Source organism: Argiope bruennichi, chromosome 1 (assembly GCF_947563725.1).
Source record: "Argiope bruennichi chromosome 1, qqArgBrue1.1, whole genome shotgun sequence".
Lineage (NCBI taxonomy): Eukaryota > Metazoa > Arthropoda > Arachnida > Araneae > Araneidae > Argiope > Argiope bruennichi.
This window is the reverse complement of record NC_079151.1, coordinates 32843177-32864999: the sequence shown is the minus strand read 5'-3', so window position 1 is coordinate 32864999 and position 21823 is coordinate 32843177. Positions and strand designations below refer to the sequence as shown.

The 21823-nt window shown below is 28.1% G+C and overlaps 2 protein-coding genes across 2 annotated transcripts in view; one reads left to right on the top strand and one right to left on the bottom strand.

Moving 5' to 3' along the window:
- Positions 1–21823, bottom strand: part of LOC129978115 (WAS/WASL-interacting protein family member 2-like) — a 79659-nt gene that overhangs the window by 17097 nt on the left and 40739 nt on the right. The gene's annotated exons all lie outside the window — the stretch shown is intronic.
- Positions 8598–21823, top strand: part of LOC129977851 (trace amine-associated receptor 1-like) — a 103817-nt gene continuing 90591 nt past the window's right edge. The window contains exons 1-2 of the mRNA XM_056090592.1: positions 8598–8728; positions 18530–18712. The gene's annotated coding sequence lies outside the window, so the exon portion shown is untranslated. The remainder of the gene's footprint in view (positions 8729–18529; positions 18713–21823) is intronic.

The window sequence follows — 21823 nt, the reverse complement described above, 5'->3', positions numbered from 1 at the left end:
CCTAATGATATGATAAAATCAAAACTATTATAAATTATTTGATAATGCTAATTTTTACCATACCTATATATAATAATTTGCTGTTAATTGATACTGTAATATTGATGTATGAGAAAGTCACACCGATAAGTGGTCTATCCTTTCACAGATTTGGTTGAACATTTCATAAAAATCTGCATTTTAGATGCTAAAATATGAACCAAACCTCATTTACCTGTTACGTTTTTAAATTATTACATTTATATGCATGCACAATGTTGAGCCTCTGGATGGATTTGATATCAAATTTGAAACGGATCTTCATTTTAGAAGCCAAATCGTCTATTAAATATTACCTCTCTAGCTCTTTACCTTTTGTAATTATCCTTCTCATTCATAGCTGGACAGACAGATTTTCTCAGAATGAATTTCGTTCAAAATGTTAAAATTTTCAGATGTTTTGTTTTGTTCAAATGTTCAATCGTTAGTGTAAAGACCACTTACCGAATTTCATCCATTTATCTCAAAGCGTTTGGGAGTTATTGTGCGCACAGACAAACAGATATAATTCGAAAAATGTGTTTTAAGAACTCAAATATTCGTCATAATTGCTAGGTTAGGTTCAATTTCTTGACGAGTACATGACGAGTATACTTCATAAATACTAGAAAGTAAAAAAGCTTTGCATTTGTGGCAATTGCACGCTTTTTGTCTGCGCTTTGGTATAAAGAAAGCGTTATAAAAAGCTAGAACAACTGGACGATCCAATCTCTCTCTCAGTAATGTCGCAGCGTCTTCTGGTTGTGCTGCTCTTTCCAGAGTTCACAAATGTTGTCCCGCATCATATTACAATCAAATCCTTTAGAATTTTAAGTTTTTTTAAAAATTCAGATTATGCTTGTACAGTACAGATTTTGTTATTAACATAATGTGTAATCTTCAAGTCCGTTGAGGCCAGTGAACACGCTTCAGTAAACTTAGAAAGTAATCTGGTAAGGTTGGGGCCCGATAGAATAACAAGACCACCTATATCAATTTAAAGAAGAGAGCATTCCTGTTAGTTATTCGTAGACGTATGATGATGATGTCGTGTCCACGTTACCGGGAGTGCAGTATCTTCTTTGCGTAAAGACCCCGAGCACCCGAGGGCAGAAGTCTGACTTCTAGCTCATGAAACTCACACACATTCGCTTGCACAACACCTTTTTACAGATGGGCACATTCACACACCTCACAAACAGAACACAGATGAAGAACAACCATGCCCGAACCGGGATTCGAACCCGGGATGCCCAAATCACGAGGAAGATGCGCTACCCTTATGCCAGGACGCCGGCATTCGTGGAAGTATAATTTGTTTTTAAGAGTATGAGGAGTCTATACTGAGTTTAAAGAAAAGAAAATGGAAATACTATGAGTGTTATTGAAAAAAACTTAGCGGGTGAGATGTCCGAAAATTTTTCGCTTGCTTCCAATAAAGATATTACCGTTGTCACCACCCGCATAGAAATTCAGAGGCTTGGGTAAGGCAGTGAACGCCACGAATTCTTAGACTTTTATTTTCAAAGCCTCACAAATGACAAATTTAAGCTTCTTAGAGTTGTAAAAAAAAAAAAAAACCATTTTGGACGCACCGATGATGAGACTTCACCGATTGAAATTAAAACTTGGATTTACAATATTAGTGACAAGATCACACATCAAATTTCCTTTATTTAAATCGCTATTTTTTTTATTTCATTTACATGTATATGGATGTACAAATCGATACCCTTGACGAATCTGGTACAAAAACATACGGATTTACACATCAGATACTAAAACTATGCATAAATATTTTCCTCTTAGATTTTGAGGTTTTTTTTAGTTGTTGTGTTTCCTAGCACTTGGACAGACAGATAAATTTCTGAATATATTTCGTTCAAAAGTTTACAGAGATGTATGAATTTGATGTTGAGTTAGCGTACCAAATTTCACCCATCTAGTTCAATGTGTTTTTGCTTTATCGTGCTCGTAGACAGTCATAATTCCAAAAATATGTTTTTTGACTCAAGGAGGTCTGAAGAGCAATTATTTATGCAATTATTTACTTATTTTCTAAATTATTTATTTATTCAATCGTTTTTTAAAAGTGCAAGTGGCAACATAATAAATGAATTATGAAAAAAAAAAAATCCTGCATTTTTAATTGCTGATTAAAAATAATTTGCAATGATAAACGGCTAGAAGTGTTTGTATAATATCTATCTAAATAATTTTCCAGTTTTCCACTTAGTACTGCATCGATCTAAATTTTTTTTATCCTTATTTAAATAATTCTTTATTTATTATGTTTCTGTAATATTGAATTCAAAACAAAACTCCTAGAAGTGCATTTAAGTTACGTAAAAAATGTTTTCGATATTTGTGTGAAAGTGAAACCAATTTGAAAATATGTTAGCGATTAAAAAGATGAAGTGTAAATACTTATAAGATAAGTGAACCATCTGTTTTTTACAATTTGGTCTTAGAGATAAGAAAAATAAGTGCATGCAAACACTTAGAAAATAAATATTTATTCTTAGAATAGATAAACTTTTTTTCTAATCATTAAATTTATTTTTCACAAAAATTATAGTTTTTATTCCACTGTCTTGAAAATATAAGAATTTTCCTTGAACCAAAAACTGAAATTAAGTTTATAATTACCAATGTTTCCGGTAATTATAAAAACCAACGAGAGTGATTTTTTCGAAAACTTCTAGATTATTTCTTGATAAAAGTGTTATATTTTCTCTATCTCACATAAAATTGTGGACTTTGAGTAAAGGACATGAACCGCAAGAGTGCTCAGACTTTTATTTTCAGAGTCTTGTGGATGAGCTTTTTGTGCTTTGTGGTATAATGGAGGAAAGTTAATAGGCATTTTAGACATCTTTTGATTGACCGATTAAACCAAAATACTGACAAAGAAGTCGAATTTTAGCAACAAGATCACACATTAAATTTCATTTTCCCAAGACATTATTTTTTAGAATTATATGCATGCTGCTGTACAAATTGACCCCTGGACAATTCATTAACGGAGTTGTTTTAAAATTTAATACGGATCTACATTTTAGATATTAAAATTGTGATCCAAATTTCATTCATCTAGCTCTTTATATCTTGTAGTATTCTGTTCATTTGTTTTTTCCTAAAGACAGTGAAATTTATCGATTTTGAAATGTATATAATTAATTTGATAGAAATGTGCAAAATTTGTTTAAAAGCTATATACCAAATTTCATCTATATAGTTCAAAATGTTTTTTGGTTACCGAGTTCAGAGATAGGAATAATTCCGATAAATGTGGTTTTCGGATTCAGTTAGATCTGAGATGTAAGAGATTCGTCACAATCATATACAATTATAATACTTCGTCTTTGCATACCTCGCATGTGAGAAACGAGAAAGAGATTTAAGGTAATGTTGAGATACCAACACAGACACAGATAGACAGACGCTTTTTTGACGCTTTTAATATTTTTTTTTTGATACAAAAAACATAAAAAAAAAGAACTTGTGCGTCTGCAATATATTTTTGAATATATTCATCATTCAAAAGTAAAATAAATTCGACAGATTTTTTTAAAAAACGAGGAAAATAAATAACTATGAAAAATGGTAATTTATTTCGACTAAGTTCTTTATTTGCATACAATCACTAGATTTTTATCAAAACAGTTTTGATTGGCCTACGAGAAGTATTCATTAAATGGTATTTTCTTCTTTTTTTTTTATCCCAGAGAATGTTCTGGCTTCAAGAAAAATCAGTGATTCAAAAAAATCACAAGAAGAATCCAACATTTTAGTAGTCAGTACATATCAACTTACCAGATGATTGGCCAAAGCCTATCCACACTCAAAATATAAGTAAGTAGCTCTTTCAAATAGATAAAATTATAAGCTTTTGGGAATTATCTTCAACAAAAATTTGTAATTTTTTTATAAGACAAAAAATATTAAATTTTTTCCCTAATTTTTTAAATATTTATTATTGTAATCAGTATTAATCAGTGTATTATAAAAAGGATTTTTAAAACAGATATTATGGAACTAAGAGAATATTACGAGATGCTTATTAAATAATATCCACAACTGTAGTTAATTTATCCATCAATTGTGTTTCTACTTATATATTTTATTTCTTAAATCAATTTATAGAGTTTTTAAACTGAGTCATTGGGTAAATTTTCTCATAGACTTATTTTGGCTGAGTTCAAAATGATGAATCAAAATCAACATTCGAATTCAGACAATGTTTAAAATTTGCACTTTCATTCATTATATTATGAGAAACAGTGTAAAAATAATCGTATTTTTTAATCTAATAAATATGCTTTTTTTATAATGCGCGTGTTATATTTTAACCAAAGCAATTATTTTGATTCCACTTCACTTCTTATTTAGCCATTACTCAAGAATAATTATAACAAACGTCAAAGACAAATTATAGCTTCCATAAACATTCAAAAAGCGAAACATTAAAATCTGGCCAGCAAAATTCTTTTATAGGCCAAAAACATAGCTATATAAATTCCTGAACATATTCTTGTCATTTCAATCCAAGCAATAGTCTGCAAAAAAGATGTTGCGTTTGCTATGGATTTAAATTTAGAAAAACAATTGTTTTTATCATTTTGTTTTATTTATTGAGTCATCGATTCTTTGCCTCCGATTTGACCTGATTGTGAATGAAATATGTGTCTCGTTTTTCATTTATCAATAAATAATTCATATTTAAAATATAATACTCAGTACTTAACATAATCCTTTCCAGTAAGTAAAATTATCCTTTCAATTATATTTTATCCCATCTTGTTATACATAAAGTACAGCCATCTTGCTAAAACCAATGTGGATAAATTAACTTTCTGGGAAAATGTATAAAGTGACAGCGAAATATTTTATTTGATTCTTTATATCTTATTGTTTTTTAAAATTTTTAAAAATAATTATTTAGCTTTTCGATAAAATTAAAAAAAAAAATTCTATTTTTTATATCTACTAATTTGTGTTTTATATTTTTTTCAATACATATTAGAAGTCTTGTTTCTTATATATAGAACATCTGATCACTTTAAGGAAAGGGAGAAACAATTTAATTTAATAACTGCACTCATTATAAATAACCATTCTTGTAGTTTCAATTTAAACTAATCAGAATTTTCTAACTAATGAGATTGAACAAAATTTTCAAGAGATTACGCTGTTTGAGATAGTTACTGTTTTGTCAGTAGACATAGTTGTTTTTTGTGAACAATTTTATTGCTTAACTGATCTTTATTTATTTATTTTTTTTTTTTTAGTAAACTTCTTTCAAAATATTTTGTTATACAATTGACTTCTCTTATGGAATAAAATATTTTATTTACAATAATCATTGTTTTAAATATTTGTTTTTTTTTAAATTTAATTTTTTAAAAAAATAACGATTTATTTAGTTGAGAAATTTTAATTTAATATTATGCCATTAGAAAACCCTAGACATTTAAAATTTTCAAATGCTCCGAGTTTTGCATTTCATGCCATAATATATTGAAGCCATAACCATATCATGCCATAATATATGAGTGGTCTTCTTGAAACTTTCTGTAATAAAGGTGTTTTTCACCCTCTTCCATATTGTATTTCTGCCCTTTCTCTATAAAATGTCGACTCACAAGGGTGTGTACGTCTTAAGTACTCAGATTTATTTTCGGAGTTCCACACAAGCAAATTATTTGCGTTGTAGTATGCTGAAGAAAGCTAATTCTATATTTTGGATGTTTTTTCTCCGACCGAACTGAAACCAAAATTTGACGCAGAAATAAATTATATTCACAAGGTCACACATTAAGTTTCATTTACATGGATGTGAATGTACAGACTGACAAATTGTTAACATTTCGATAAATTTGTTTTCAAATTTGACAAGGTCTTCACTTTGGATACTAAAATTGTGAACTAACTGTGAACAAATTTATTTTTCCATTATCGCATTTATATGGATTCAAGAGTACAGGCGAAAATTCTGTCAACCTCTTGATGCATTTGGTTCTAAATTTTATATTAAGGACGTTTTGCAAATTGAACCGAATACTCTCAATTGGACCGCGTTCTTTAGGGCCCACTTTTGATGATATAATTAGGATGAAACAGTCGAGATACTTGGCCTAGCTGCCATTATAAAATGCTGTAAACTGCTAAGAATTTACAGAAAAATCTTTTTTTCTCTCTCTTTATTTAAAGTCGTTAGAATCTTTAAAAAAATTAGCCCCATTTAAATCAACAATGCATTTATTATTATTATTATTTTACTTAAGTTCTGGTTATATTAATCTTATATAATAACCTATATTTATGATATTTTTTTTCCCCGATTCAATACTATTTTACCATTATTAATAGAAAAAAAAATCAAAATTCTACATAGACAGATTTTATAAAAAAACAAAATCACAAATGAAGTCTGGCCTAATTTAAAAAATGTGATAAAACTAAATATGCCATATAAATTTTCAATCAGCGCTATTTTTTAATTCGATCTAAATATGAAATTAAGAAAAGAAAGGGAGGGGGTAATCTTTTCTGTATTGCTAGTTTTCGGGATAAAAAGGGCGACTCAAAAATATTTCTTTCCGCCTCTTTCATGCTCTCCCAACCCTAGCTAGGGTAGCAGGAAAAAAAATCTCTATGTTCACCGGTGAATTTATTTTAGCTTATGAATTATTTTACATATTGAAGAAACTGTAGCTTTGCTTTTGTCTTTGGAAAAAACGAAAACAGTTAATTTTTATCTGAATATTTTAATAGAATTTTTGCAACTAATTTAACGGTGCGAAACAGCTGATTATTAAAGGAGATTACATTAATTAAATTAAAAACATTCAAAACAAAAATAAAAAGTGCAAAAGAGAAACAAAATTATTGAAAATGATCCTACCGGTATTTTCCAACAGAAGTGGAATTTTTTGCTTGAAATGAATGATGTGAAACGATGATAAGCATTCTACAGGTGAGGAAAAAAAAGGACAAAATATTCCTGGGAGAGGGAAGTAAAACTCTGAACGGGACGGAAATATGCGTGAATCAAAAATAACATCGGATATGATATCGGGTGATGTTATTTGGCGCCAACAATTTCAAACGCAAAAAGCATCAAATATTTCATTCAGTTAAATTATTGGAAACTTAAGCGAAGGCATCACAAAAATCTAGTTATTAAATTCAATATTGTAAAAAGGTTTAAAAATGGTAAAAGTTCTGAAACGAAATGCAAGATTTCCATCTGCTTTGCATAGTTTTCTTTAAAATTATGCTATTTAAAATTATTCATTCGAATTTTATGCAAAAAATTAGTATTAATTTGCAATGTGATGCTTAAAAAAACGAGAAAAAAGCTACAGAAAAAGATGGAGAGTTGAAAAGCCAGTCAGTGTAAATCGTTTATCTGTTCATAATTTTCTTGCACGAAGTTCACTTCAATGTTAAAATTTTCAATTGTCAAATTATCCAACTATCTTTATATTACTCCTGAAGACGACTCTAAAAAATGCGCATTTTTTTTTACCTATAATTTTCAGAAGATGCCATTACCTCACCTTTATTGTTAACTGACTTACACTGAATGAACATACCACCAAGGAATCACAATGAAAAGTTGCCGCAAAAGTAAATAGATTCGCTTTTCTTTGTTGAATATAGCAATGTTGCAGAGTAGAATTACCTCCACACCAATGACGGAATGCACTTCTTACGCGAAGGATTGATCCGATTATTTCTATGGGACTCAAATTTCAGTTTCCGCTGATGTCATCGAGCAATAATCATTCAGTTTACCTTGGGTAGAGGACAGTATGGGGGAAACCCATTTGTGATTATATTGAATGATTTAATGATTTCTGAAAGCTCCCTTTCTGATTGAAATCAACAACTATAGGTTTATCTTACTATAAATAAAACGTCAAATTATAATTATTATAAAGAAAGCTAGACGCAGGTTATTATAAAGACAACATTATCTTAAAAAGATCATGATATCAGTTCACTTGCAAATTGATATTTTCTAGAAATTATATCACGTCATAACTTGAAAAGCATCAAGACCACGAAAACTTTTTATTGCTATTCATTGAACTTCGATGAGTAAGTTATAATGTTCGATGAGTAAGTTTCAATGAGTAAGTTAACATTACTAATCTTATTTGATTGTTCCTTGAGATCAGCCTTGCTATTGCTTAGCAAATGGATTGTTTCATCATATGCCACTTCATATTGCACATCAGCATTCACTCATTTATGAACAAAAATTAATAAACTTCAAATAACGCCATTTATTACCATAACAGTCGAATTGATTTGAAATGACCTGCAATACAAATGACCTGTATAGCAACCTCGTTGTATTAACATCTAATAAATATCGAAACAAGGTTCACCTAATGAAAGTGAAACTACTGGGGGTGATTTTAGGTTACTGATTTTTAATTCATTCACAATCGATGTCGTTCTAACAGGATGTCAGTAAACAGAAAGTTGTGACAAATGAATCACTACTGCATTCTTAGCTAGCTACTCGTAACTTCCGTACTTTTTTTTTTTTACTCTGAAACCTTTTTTAAAATGCTTAACTGCCTTTTCCTGGGCCATATTCTCAAAGCTTTAAATCGTAGCTACTGCAATAGAAACTGATGTTGCACTATTTACTTTTGAATGGAGGATATAACAAACGTGCAATTTCGATTTTGTAAGTACCTCATATTTATATTGATATTAGTAGATGTACTTTGTGTTACTCAAAATTGAAATACTTTCATGTGTAATTATTTTAATGTAAAATCTCATTTTGTATAAAATACTATACATTAAAAAAAATTAAAATGAGAATATCAATTGAACTAGTTACGAAAATCAGTTAACTGTTCCTGATATAAATTGTTAATCATCTACTTTAAAATCTTTTTAACGTGCTCTTTCTATAGTTCTTTGCATATGTTCTTGCTGTTCAACAATAAAACTATATTATTTCAAATATTGTACGAAATGTCTTTTAAAATCAATAATAATCATAATAAAAAACGTTGCCAAAATATTTGAAAAAATAAAACAGAAATGACAAAAATAAAGGTAGAGTCGTTCAAAGTCTCATCTTTCACTAGCAAAGGCGTATCTATAAATTTTTTTGCTTCTAAATAGTCTGCATCTATTCAATTATTTATTAAATTTTGTTCAAGAAGAGATGCGAAAAAATACATATATAGCCCCAATGACTTTTATTCACATTTAAGATTAAAGAAATAACTTTCTAGTATAATAGTCGAAATTCAGTTACATCCATATTTTATGGCAATAGATTAGTAAGTTGCTGAAATACCGCCAAATTATATAAAAAAAAATAATAACTAAACATATATCAATTGAATAAGTCAACTGATAATTGCTTCATCCAAATGTTGTATTTAAAAAAAATTATATGCAGAATTAATTAAAAGTATTGAAAGTCTCAATAACAGCGAACTAGTGGCAAATTCAGCCTTTTTTATGTCTGACTTTCAGAAGGAAAATTTAAATTATTTTACTTAGGTATTGCATAAGACAATGACATTACTTGATCTTTCTTTTAATCTATGCCACTGATAATGAACAAATCAAGATTAATGGACCTGTATATCACTTACATGCATGATTTTATTTATAATGAAAATATTTTACTGATTTTCATCATTTTATCTACCATAAAAATTTTTACGCAATAATTTATTAGAGTTTAATACCCTTCCTGTTTTTTTCCCTTTCATAATTTTTGATATATTTTGTAGTTCTTTTGTCTTACATACTCTTGAGATTCACGTGAAAGATATTATTGTTGTCTGAAATGAAAATAAGGAAAAATTACAAAAGTACTTGAAATAAAATTTTTTTATGCGTTTAGAGGAAAACATGAGATGTTTCCACAAACTTTTAATCAATAACAAAAAAATGTTTGTTTCGCGTAAAGATTTCGTTGATTTTTTAACTGAAAATTTTCGAAAACAAACTTTTAAACTAAGTTGTCAAATATATTAATAAAGGTAAAGGAAAATCTTTACTTGCAAAATAAAATCGCGGCTTCACAATCTTTTTTTTTTTAATTTTTTTTTACCTCAACAAAATTTTGACTAAAAATACGCTACTACAACATTTTTTCTCTGTATACCATGAATTATTTATTCAATTTCTTTTGAACTTAAAAGGGAAATAAATTGTTGGATCTTAGGTGGGAAATTTTGGTGGGAAAATCAAAACCAATGATCTGAAATTCCTGATCCAACAATAAAAAAAATCCTGATTGAAATGAGAATGATCCGTCTGGCTTTTAATCATTTTTTAAGAAAGCAACAATAGTTGAGACGATTGTACAAGAGTGTCTAGCATTAAGAATTCAGTTAGAATTTATTAAGAAATTGTTTTCGAGCTAGATTGATTGGAAATATGGTATTTATTTGGAATTGGATGATCACGAGTTTGAATTTCAGTTTCTACCATGTGTTCAAATGCCCTCATGCTAGTCTTTTCAGATGTTTGGAAAATGTATTGCTGCTTTGGTTTCTTCATCATCTGATCATGATTCGAAATTACAGGATTTATTCCAAAATAAACGTGCTATTTAACAATGGAACATAAATATACTTTTATTGGAAAATGAAATTTTTTCATGAGAATTGTATTTTTTCTTATACAATGGTATATAAAAGATGCTGAATTTTTGATAACTAAATTGTAAATAATTCAAAGTGGCAATTAATATAAAAGATAAAAAGCACTCAGAAGCACTAAAATATATTGAGTGTTTTTTATAAGAATAAAAGTAATAATATATGATCCAAATAGAATGTAAAATGAGGTTAGTAGTTTAAATAAATTCATAGGCTGAGTGTATAGATTGCCGTAACTTTTCTGTTTACCCAAGAGCTTAAAAATTTTTAGGGGCTGTTAAGGGATAGTACCTTAAACTTCAGTTTCGTTTGGGTTTTATGCAAACCTTACCTGAAAGTGTAGGTTTAGCTATTTCAAGTCTTTTAGCGAGAATTTTCTGCTTTTTTTATGTGGGCGTTGTGACTCTTCAGAAATCACCAGGGGCTCTCCTATACAAGTAAGTACTTGAATTAGCGATAAGACTTTTCTAAAAATCTTATAAGAGATGAAGTATGTTTGGATAAAAAGAGAGTTATTTTCGTTTCGTAAGATTTCCTTTATGTCTTATTGAGTAAATAGTTATTACAAATTTGTTCAAAGCAGAAGTAGATGAATGAATTATCTTTGAAGTCAGAGGCTTTAAAAAGAAGCATTATATTTGAACAAACTTCTGGTATTTTTAAATTTTATTTATTTAAAATAGAAATAAGATTTTGTAAGTTTTCAAATCAGTCCCACAAATTTGATTTCAAATCACTTTGTTGATTTGAATTTTTTTGTCATCTTAAAAGAAAACTTGACAAAGCTATTAAATATTTTTACATAAATCTAGAATTTTTTAAGGAAATGGCTGCAAACTGCATCATATGTTGATCTAAAGAGGTATTTATGTTTCTCTAAGACAAAGCTGGAAAGTTGTAAAATTTTTAATTAAATACCTACTGGCAATTCGAATTTTTTCTGGATTCCATAAAATAAAAAATACTCTAATAACACCGTATTTTAACAAGTTTTATCGAAAAGCACCATCTTTCATATCAAAAAATCTCAGTACTTTAAGGACACATACTATTGATTATAAGACTACTAACTTTACGAGTTGTATCAAATTTGTAAAACAGAACTAATTTACGGAAATGTTTTGTTAATAATGAAATATTCTGGTAAATTTTCTGCATTTTGTAATTAAAAAATTATATTTACTGTCATATGTAATTATTATTAAAAATATCTGGGGTTATGTAAATATTGTGTAATATAAGAACCATCTAAAAAACTAAATTAATTATATTTTACGTAACCCATATCTGAAGGAAATCCAAGTAAAGTGATTTTTTTTTAATTTTGTAACACTGGAGGAATTAATTTTTCAATTTACATTATTGAGTTCTTTGCTCTACAACCATTCAGGGCATTTTTATTCCAAGATTTCCATTACTAATTTTCCAAAAAACACAACAATCTTTGACATTGTCAGATTAACTACACCACCCTCTAAGGCTTTGGTTAGAATTTCCTGTTTTATTCTATCGTGATAATTTGGTCTTCCACATTTCCGAATACGTTGGGACATTTACTTTCTAATTCGAATTTCTCCACTATCCTCAAATAGCATTTTTGACGATTCACCTAAAAATATTTTTTACCTCATTGATACGTTTTTTTACAGCATCTTTGGAAGTATGAGAAGTATGATACTCCCCCGATTTTTACTTTTTTGATTTCGTTCGATAACATCCTATTTTTGGTCAGGAACAAAGCTGCAATATTAATGTCTACATAAAATTATACATAACTATACATAATTCTTTCAGCAAAAAAAGAAAAATTTCTTTCCGTTATGTCACATTAACTTAAATGATTCCATTGCCATTTTCATTAACTAGATCAGTTGTCAAATTATTCAAGATTAGCATGTGTTTACATGTACTCAATTTACTAATAGAAGTAACACATGTTAATTTACTAGCATCTTTAATAACAGTTTGATGGTTATCGTATATTTGAAGACTAGAGAACAAAATAAAACTCTGATTTTTATATTAAGATAAATTTTCTGTTATCAGTGAACGTTTTAGGCAATTATACAATTCTTTCATAGAAATTATTAACAGAGTTCATCAATTTCATTTTGCAAAAAAACAAATTTTAAAGTTTGTACAATAACTATTATAACAGTCTTTTTATATTGAGTAATTTGAATTATTCTCAGTATAGTGTTAACCACATACTAAGTAATTTCATTTCCATGCCATTACTCTATTCACCTATTATGTCTGGAGGTTAAGAACCTTGAGTTCAAAAACTCCGTAACATTCCCCTCAAATCAGCAAATCCATATGGTGTCCTTTAGTCCATATATGTTTTACAAACAAGTGTAAATTTGGTAGATAGGATCAGCAAATAATAATTTCTGATAAATTATATTTATATATAAATTATAATTATATTTATATATATTATAGCGATGTGAAAATGAGCTATTAATATAAATAGGACCTAATATAATTGTCCTAATAATGGAGACCTATTTGTTTGCTGATCTCTTGCTCTAAGTTGAAAACAGAATTTCACCAAGAAAGGGAAATTTCAAAAATAGTTTAATAAATTGTATTTAACAATTTGCTACATTTTTTGTATTTGTTAATGTGCTTAAGCATGAGAGAATTACTAAAAATAATTCTCTGAAACGGAGAGAAAAAAATCATCTCATCTTCTCCACAAAAGGGTAACAGTATAGGCATACTTAGAAGGAAATCCTTTATTAGAAAAAGTTTTTTATTCTATTATAAAAATTCCCACAAATATTTTCTTGGACCACTCTTTGGTTATTTTGCGTGATCTTTGTGTGGTAATTTTTGTATTAGATTTATTAAACATCCACTACAGCTGTGAAATCAAAGAATTGGCGTTTGATATTTTGTGTGAGTAAGATTCAAGATCAGGTCAGATAAAAGATTTTGTTTTGAATTTACAGATCTGTACGACAATGGGCACATTCATATGAAAATTAATTTACGAAAAATGTAGTTTATCCTCAAGTCCTTGCCAATTAAACTATTGGCCTTTTTTCAAATATTTAGTGAGTGCAGGTCAAACATTAGGCTTGTGTAGTAAGAAAGAATGTATGTGTGTGACATTCTCTTTGCAGAACAGATTGTTGAGGATACAGTTATCAATTTAGGCACAAATGCATTTGGAGGAAGGAAATACACATTTTAGTGCGATTTCTTAGAAAGTTTCTATGAATCATAAATTAAACAAAATTTTGATATTTTCTCTAATGTCTTCGAAATATATTAATGCATTTTCACATTCTCTTAAATTTTTCTATAATTATAAATTATTTTCTATAGTTAAAAAATGTACATAAATAATTTTGTAATAAAATTTATAGTAATACCTTTCATTGATGATTCCCTCCAATATCATTTTTAAAAAATCAAATCCTTTATTTGCATGCTTTTTTACAGCTGCAGCAGAGTTTTTCAACACTTTTTATAAGGACCATTTTCCTTTCTCCTTTTTTTGCAAATAATAATTTATTGTACTTAACGGAATTGAATAGTTTTGCAATTCGTCTGATTATCGGAGTAAGTTTTTGAAAAAAATGTTACCTTTAATTAAGTCGTAAGCGTTCAAAGAACTCTTTTATAAGCCCTTCAGTAAAATGAGCTTTTCCGCTGAACTCGGCTATCTGTCTTCCTTCGACAGAGTGCTCATCGGTTACGATTAGTTCAATAAAATAGCTTTAGTCCGCATTCCTGAAAGTAATAACTTTTCATTTAGCTGTAATAAACTTCTGCCTGTAATGTCAAATCATATACAGTGACCACGAACTTTGTAATAAATTTGTTCTGGTTTGTCGAGACGAATCTCTGGTATGTCATTAATTGTATTTAAATAAAGATGTGAAGAATCTTCTGTACAAATCTAGAACCGATTTACAAGTTGCCCCTATTTAACACGAATGTTAGGTTCCTAAAAATATTTTGTTGTGGAAATTTATGTTATACAAAAAATAAAAATTTATTCAATCAGTGGGAGAGGGAATATTCGATTTGCTCGCATATCTACACAATATGGAGAGTTTTATTTTTAACTTCGTAGTGTAGTGAAAGCAATAGAATGTGCATTTTTGGACCACTCTTTGCTAACTGATAGAATTTGCATTTTGGTATAGGCCTACAGTTTCAGAGCAAAGATCACACTCTAAAATTCCCACATTTAGCTAATTTGGTTTCTGTATTAGCACGTTAATTGATATGCGATAATAGACAGTCTGGCAGACAGTCCAAGATATTTAGATTTGCTATAGCGGCTTCTACTTTATATTTGTGATATCATGAGTTATATTAGCATAGTATAGATTTATTTTCATTTGATTTGTTTCTTGATACACTAAAAGTAAGCTGAGGCTGACTTCAGTTTTCAGCAGATAAATGGAGACTTCGTATGATAGTTCTATTGATATAAATATTATGGATTTATGTACATCTAAGTGACAGATATTATAACTATTTTTTCTTTTTAATAATTGGAAAGTATCAGTTTGTTCTCTTTCTATATCAAAAACCGTCCTCCTATACTGTAAAACTTAAGAAACTTTGAGGAAAGTTTTAAAATCTCGAGTGACATATAGTATTTTATAATAATCTTTACTAATAGTAAAGAATGCGCTCTATAGATCAGATCCTTTAATCTAGAACTACTAAACCTGGTATACATATACTTTGGAAGACATAACATACACCCCGGAGAGTTGTATTTGAAATTATAATGCAAATTAATTAAAAATGAAACGAAGTCTTGGCATTTTTCCGCATTAACACCCGAAAATCTTACGATACCAAAATGATGTTCCCGTATTCACGTATTTTGAAAATTTAAAATTGTCTTTTTAATAATACCAATAATACCAATTTAATAATTGTGCAAACTTTTCCTGAATTTTGGCAATTAAAAAAATTTTTTTTTGCTTAATTTTGTGCAATGATTGATTACATTGTTGTTCTAAAGTACGAATCTTTTTTTTTTCATGGTTTCACCAAGCATCTTTCGCTTTTTTCGTTTATTGTTGAAAGCTAAAGAAAAAGCATTTTGTTTAATACTTATGTAGTTTATAAGACGAATAATAAAGTGAAGTTACAATACCCAAAAATTTAGAAGGAACATGAAACGCACATTTACGTTTTTAACAGCGTCGTGATATTATATTGATATATATATGATTGGTTTTCATTAGAAAGATTCGTGTACTTTATAAACGGAACATAGGAAGAACAATTAAAATAACAAGTCTGCCAATTTGAGAGAAACATGGACATGAAGTTAAATCTAATCGATTTAACTGAAATTTAATGTAATTAATATTCTCGGTGAACCAATCTGTGATCAAAGGTGATTAGTATCCAATAATTAGATATCATTTGCAAAAATTTGAAATTAGATGCAGTAAATCTATATAAGTGTTTTTCACCAATATAATGTTTTGGTGAATTCGATTTACACCATTTTGATAAAACGTTAACGATTTGAAAGAATTCTGAAGTTATCTTCCTTTTCCCGCCTTTTCCATTTGTCTATTTCGGAATTTCCCATGAATGTCTCAATATCCTTTCACAATTTTTGGTACTTCCATTCAGATATTGGCGACACTGCAATATCCGATCTGTATTCTGAAACAGAAGTTGTAGATACGTAAACAATATTAAATAAAAAAAAATCCTAATTTTGCTGAAAATCGACTCTTTAACTTAGTCACCTATCTGACAAGATACTCATCGAAAATTACCATCGCATTCCTTAAAAAAATGATTGATATAAATATACAAATATTGCTTGTATGCCTTTTTAACGTAACCCTGCAAAGTCTTAATTGCTGTAATTGCTCTATTGTGTCTTTGGTCTATTGAAAAAAGTACGCATTTTAAGAGCAAATTCATTGCGTGGATTAACTCTTGATAATAGCAGAAGAATAATTTAAATCAGTATATTTGGAAAGTTATGGAAAGCTCTTCTATCATGGAAGTCACGATACAGACTTATAGTTCAGAAAAAAACCCCTATCAGATCGAATATTTAAAAAAATAGCCTTTGACTTTTAAGATAAACTAAATGGTAACCAAATCATTCCAAAAATGTGTAAATACCCTCTGTATTTCATGTGATCTCCAAGCTGACTAAAGAGATAGTTAACGTTTTTCTTAGTTTATACAAATTACCACTTATAGCTCACGAAGTTTAATCTTTCACAAGACAAAAGAATGGTATATTATTATTATTTTTTGTTCATCAAGTAAATTTCTGTGTCAGAACAAATACGATTATTCTTTCTGTTTTATTCTTCAGTGTAATTCTGTTGTTCGAGGAATAACTTTTTCTTACCCTTCTTAAATATTTTATAGTTTAGTTACTCGAATTTTAAAAAAGTAGAGCTTATAAAGAAAAACTATTTTTATATTTGAAGTCAGCACATCAAATATGGTCAAACTCAATTAGAAAATTCAAAGCAATAAAATTTTTTTTCTGGTAGGTGTAATTATTTTTCTGTTTTCGATGAGGAAAATATTAATTTTCATGATCGAATCGAATTCTTGATATCCACATTTTCAAGATTTGTTTTCTGTGTATGCTAGTTAAAAATAATGTTCCTTCTTATAATCGGCGATAATTATTTTCATAAATAATTAAGTTTGTATTAATTTTTCATTTTTTTATTAATACTTATCAGTATATGACAAAATGTCAGCAATACCATCCAAAAAATACCATAACACATCAAATGTGGTTTTTGGGCAACAGAAAGCTACAGTGTACCATTTGTATCAAGGTCCTAGTATTTCCACATCAGATTTAAATAAATTAAAGCTTTTAATTTTATTTAGAAAAAAGAAGAAAAAAAATTTAACTTTTGCTATGAAGGATATTTTTTTTTTTTTTTTTTTTTGTAAAAAGAGATGGATCGAAAGGAGTTAGTTTCTATCATGAAATATAAAATGTAAAGTTTTTAAGCAGTGAAAGAAAAAGATCCGCGCCATAATGCCAAAAAGGAAACATAAATGTTTATTTACAGCTTAGTGCGCTTACAAAAATTATATTTTTGTCGAATAGTTTTTGAAACTGAATTGGCAACAAATATAAGTAGAATTTTCTGTTCTCTAAATTTTTCGTTAATATTATATATTGTGTAACGCAAGTAAATATTAAAACTAATTAAATGATATAGCCTCGAAGATATTTTTAATTATTTTCTGGAAAGCTTTGTTAAAGAAGTGATAATAGTCTTCAAGTAATTCTGAACGATCTATGGTAATTCTTACCGTTTTATTTTTTTCAAATTTAAATATTTCCTATTAAAAATATAATTCGATTACATTCGTATAGAAAATAAATAAAGTGCAATTTCTTTGGAATTTTCATTAGATTTGAATTCGAATTTATAAAAAATGGCTCAGAGAAAAAAGTCGTTTGATTAAATTTATTATTATTATTGAAATTTGTTATTATTTTCCAATGAAGATATTTTTTATACAATGATATTTTGTTATTCTACTCCCAGATTTTAAAACAACATATTCGCAAATTATAAATAAGTTGTTTCGATAACGGATATATTTAGTTAATAGGAATTTCTACTTCTACTTTTTCAATTCTTTTAATTCTAAAACTACCATTTTTCAATTTCGAATTCTTGCTTCACTATTGCCAAAATAAGAATTAGTTTATGAATTATATGGAGTTTTAAAAGAGGGCCTTTACAATGTATCAAAATTCTGTTTTGGAATAAATGATTTAAAGTACATCAATCATGATTTTTTGAGTTCACCAACGTTCAGACATAATTTTTTTCCCTCTCTTTCTTCCCATGAAGCTTTCTGGTTGCTTCTGTGGTTCGCAAGCCGATGTTGCCGATAGACAAGTCGCAGATCTCACCTGAGGAAGGAAGAGGGATGCGGACACCTACAGAGGAAGTGGAAGTTCCTTCGCCAAAGCATTAGTGCGAGCTCTGGCAGTTCTTCCCAGGAATATGCTCCGGAAAGAAGACACTGTCGTGGTATGTATATTCTGTTTTCCTCAGTATCAGCACACTTCGATACAATCATGCCTACTAGTCATTAGTTATTTCTTTAAAGAACGCTTGGCTCAACTCGAAACAGTTTTATAAACTGTCAGAGCATTTTTACAGAATTGTTTAAGGATGGCAAAATCTATTATCTCTATTATAAAATCTATTAGATGTGTTTTTACAGATTTATGTTTTTTACGTGTTTTTTTAATGATTTTAAATTTACTTTTACAAAATTTTATATTAGTTTAATTTAAATATTTATGACTTTATGTCATAATACAATTATAATATTGGATCTAAAATCATGGATTATCTGATTAATTGTAATTTTACAAATTCTATAGGTTTAGACCAAATTAAGCTGTCATAAAGATTAAAATATCAGCAAATCAGCATAAGATATACACTGTAAAACATCATTATAATTTCCATAATATATATAAAGTTGCGCATTTTCTGATTGTGTTGAAGAAGTTGATGTAGATTAAAAGTTCCGTAATTTACGAAAATTTTCTCAATCATAACAGCTTTTGTTTTGTTTAAAATTAAATTGATGAAATTGATGTTTTTTTAAAAAGGAAATTGATTAAAAGACATATTAGTAAAATGTCCTTACAGATATTATGTTGTGTAATTGTAAAAAATACTAAGAATATTATTAAATATTTATTAATTTTTAAAAATTCTTTTATGGATTTTCATGAAATTTATTTGGGATTTGATTATGTAGTATTTCTGTAATGCTTTTTTTATTTTTAATGAGGGAGGTTTCTTTTTCTATTCTTCTAGATCTACTATAATCTATAATTCATATAGATTATATCGACAAAAAACTCATTAAGACCGGCTATATTGTGTAAAACTGCATTAATAAACATATTCTTACGTCAAAAATAGAAATGTTAATTCAATTTTTTGAATATTTTGAAATTCTTTATTTCTTTTAAGACATAAAAAAGAATAAAACGTTAAATATTTTACATTCTCTCAAATTCTTAAAAACTAGATATTTAAATATGGTAACTATTAAAAAAAAAAGAAAGATGCAACATATGTAATCCTTTAAATTATTTCGCATTTTGATCAGATATGGTATACATTTATTTGAACCATATTAAAATTCCTCTAATAAAATATATTACTGAAAACATGATTAAAAAGTTTTTCTAGCTTAATAATTTTCGAATCTCTTTTGTGGTTTGACTTAAACGCGTTCATTTCAAAGAATGGAGCTCTAGTAACTGCGTCAATGACTGTTTACAAAACGAGGGAAAAAAACTACCGGTTTATATTGTCAGAATTGCGGAAGCATTTCGCTGAAAGCGGAAATACAACTGTAGCTTTGTGAATAGTACTTTAAAGAATGAATTCAAAACTCAGTTCTAGCATTTTTCCGCGCTCGTTTTGAAATATGGTCACACCCAACAGCGTGAGTGACGCGAGAAAACTTTAAAAATTTTAAAAGAAGTGCGCGGTGTTTTCTTTTACGCTCTCAATTAATGTATTTAATAACTATATTTTAAATTCAAATAGAAATATATCTGAGCTTGCATAATATGTATAAATATCTCGTATAATGTTGAACCATTTAGAAGTAAAACGACATTAATGTTAAATTATAAATTAATAGATAATTATTATAAAAGTAATTCTAATCAGACATTTTATCCTCTTTATTTCAACATTTGGGGATATTTAAAATGAACTTCCCTAATTTTATATAAAATAATGCAAATTTTAAACTGTACGAAATAAAATGTATCCTGAATAAAAGAATTAAAATATCAGCGAATTCTAATGAAAACCCAGTAAAATAAGTTGACAGTATTGTAATAAATTAAAATAAAGAGTTATACATAACTTAAGATAAAATTTTTTGCTTGAATCTGCTCTAGAAATTTTAACAAACATATGTTTTACTGATATAGATTTCAATGTAATGTAAATTCGAAATACATTACAATCCGAATATAAATATACATACACATGGTATGCTTATATATTGGTATATATTGGTATGTGAAGCATGTGAAGCAATGTGAAGCATATATTGGTATGCTTCACATTGTGCAGTGACTTTATGTTATGCAATGGCGTGACATCCTGTTTTTTCTTTATCCGGATGAAGATACCAGTTAGTTTCTAAGTTGGACTGTCTTCTTGTATTCGACAAGAATTTTTTGAATGGAAGATACATTTTTGAAAAAAAAATCCCAAAAGTATTTTAAAAGTGATCTAGGTCTTATTTCAAGAAATATTCTATGGGAAAGGCTATTTACTCCTATTTTATTGTCAATTCATTGCTATTCATAATATAATGCAAGAATTAAAATAAAGGAACATAGTTAGATCTTCCGAAATTAATTATTGAATAATAATATATTGTGCAAAAAGAATTGAATTAGATTACTCATTTCGAATTGAATTAGATTACTCATTTCGAATTGAATTAGATTTCTCATTTCTTAGCAAATTATACTAATTTTGGCACAGTTTACAAATGTGAATTTGAAACTTGAAAAATGGTAGTTTCATCTCGATTGCCTAACTGTTACCAATTAATTTTCTTTAAATATTTCGAATATAAAAATAAAACATACAACAAATACCAAATGCATATTCTCGAATTTCATACGTTACACAAACATAAATTTGCACATTTTTCTATCTAAAAATATAAAATAGAGCATTTATGACGGTAGTGATGATACCTGTAGATTTTTTTGGTGAAAAACATAGAAAAAAACATAATTTATTTTCGAAAACGAAAAATTTTTCCTTCAAAATTAGTGATTCCAGATAAAATAAACTAACTAATAACAAATGAACAATATTCGAAAGATTATAAAGTTAAGAAAAACTATTGTATTCTTGTATTGAATAAATAACATTTAAATAAAAACGACTTAAATTTTGTAATATATAGTCTTCAGAAAGAAAAATTACCCAATTTGCTTACGAATGTAAAGGAAATGAGGAAAATGCTGCTCTTGGCTTTAACTCAATTACTCGTGTCATAGGCACGCATATAAATTATGTTCTTAGCAATATGTAACTGTCCAATGACAGCGTCACCCTGCCCTTTACATAAAACAT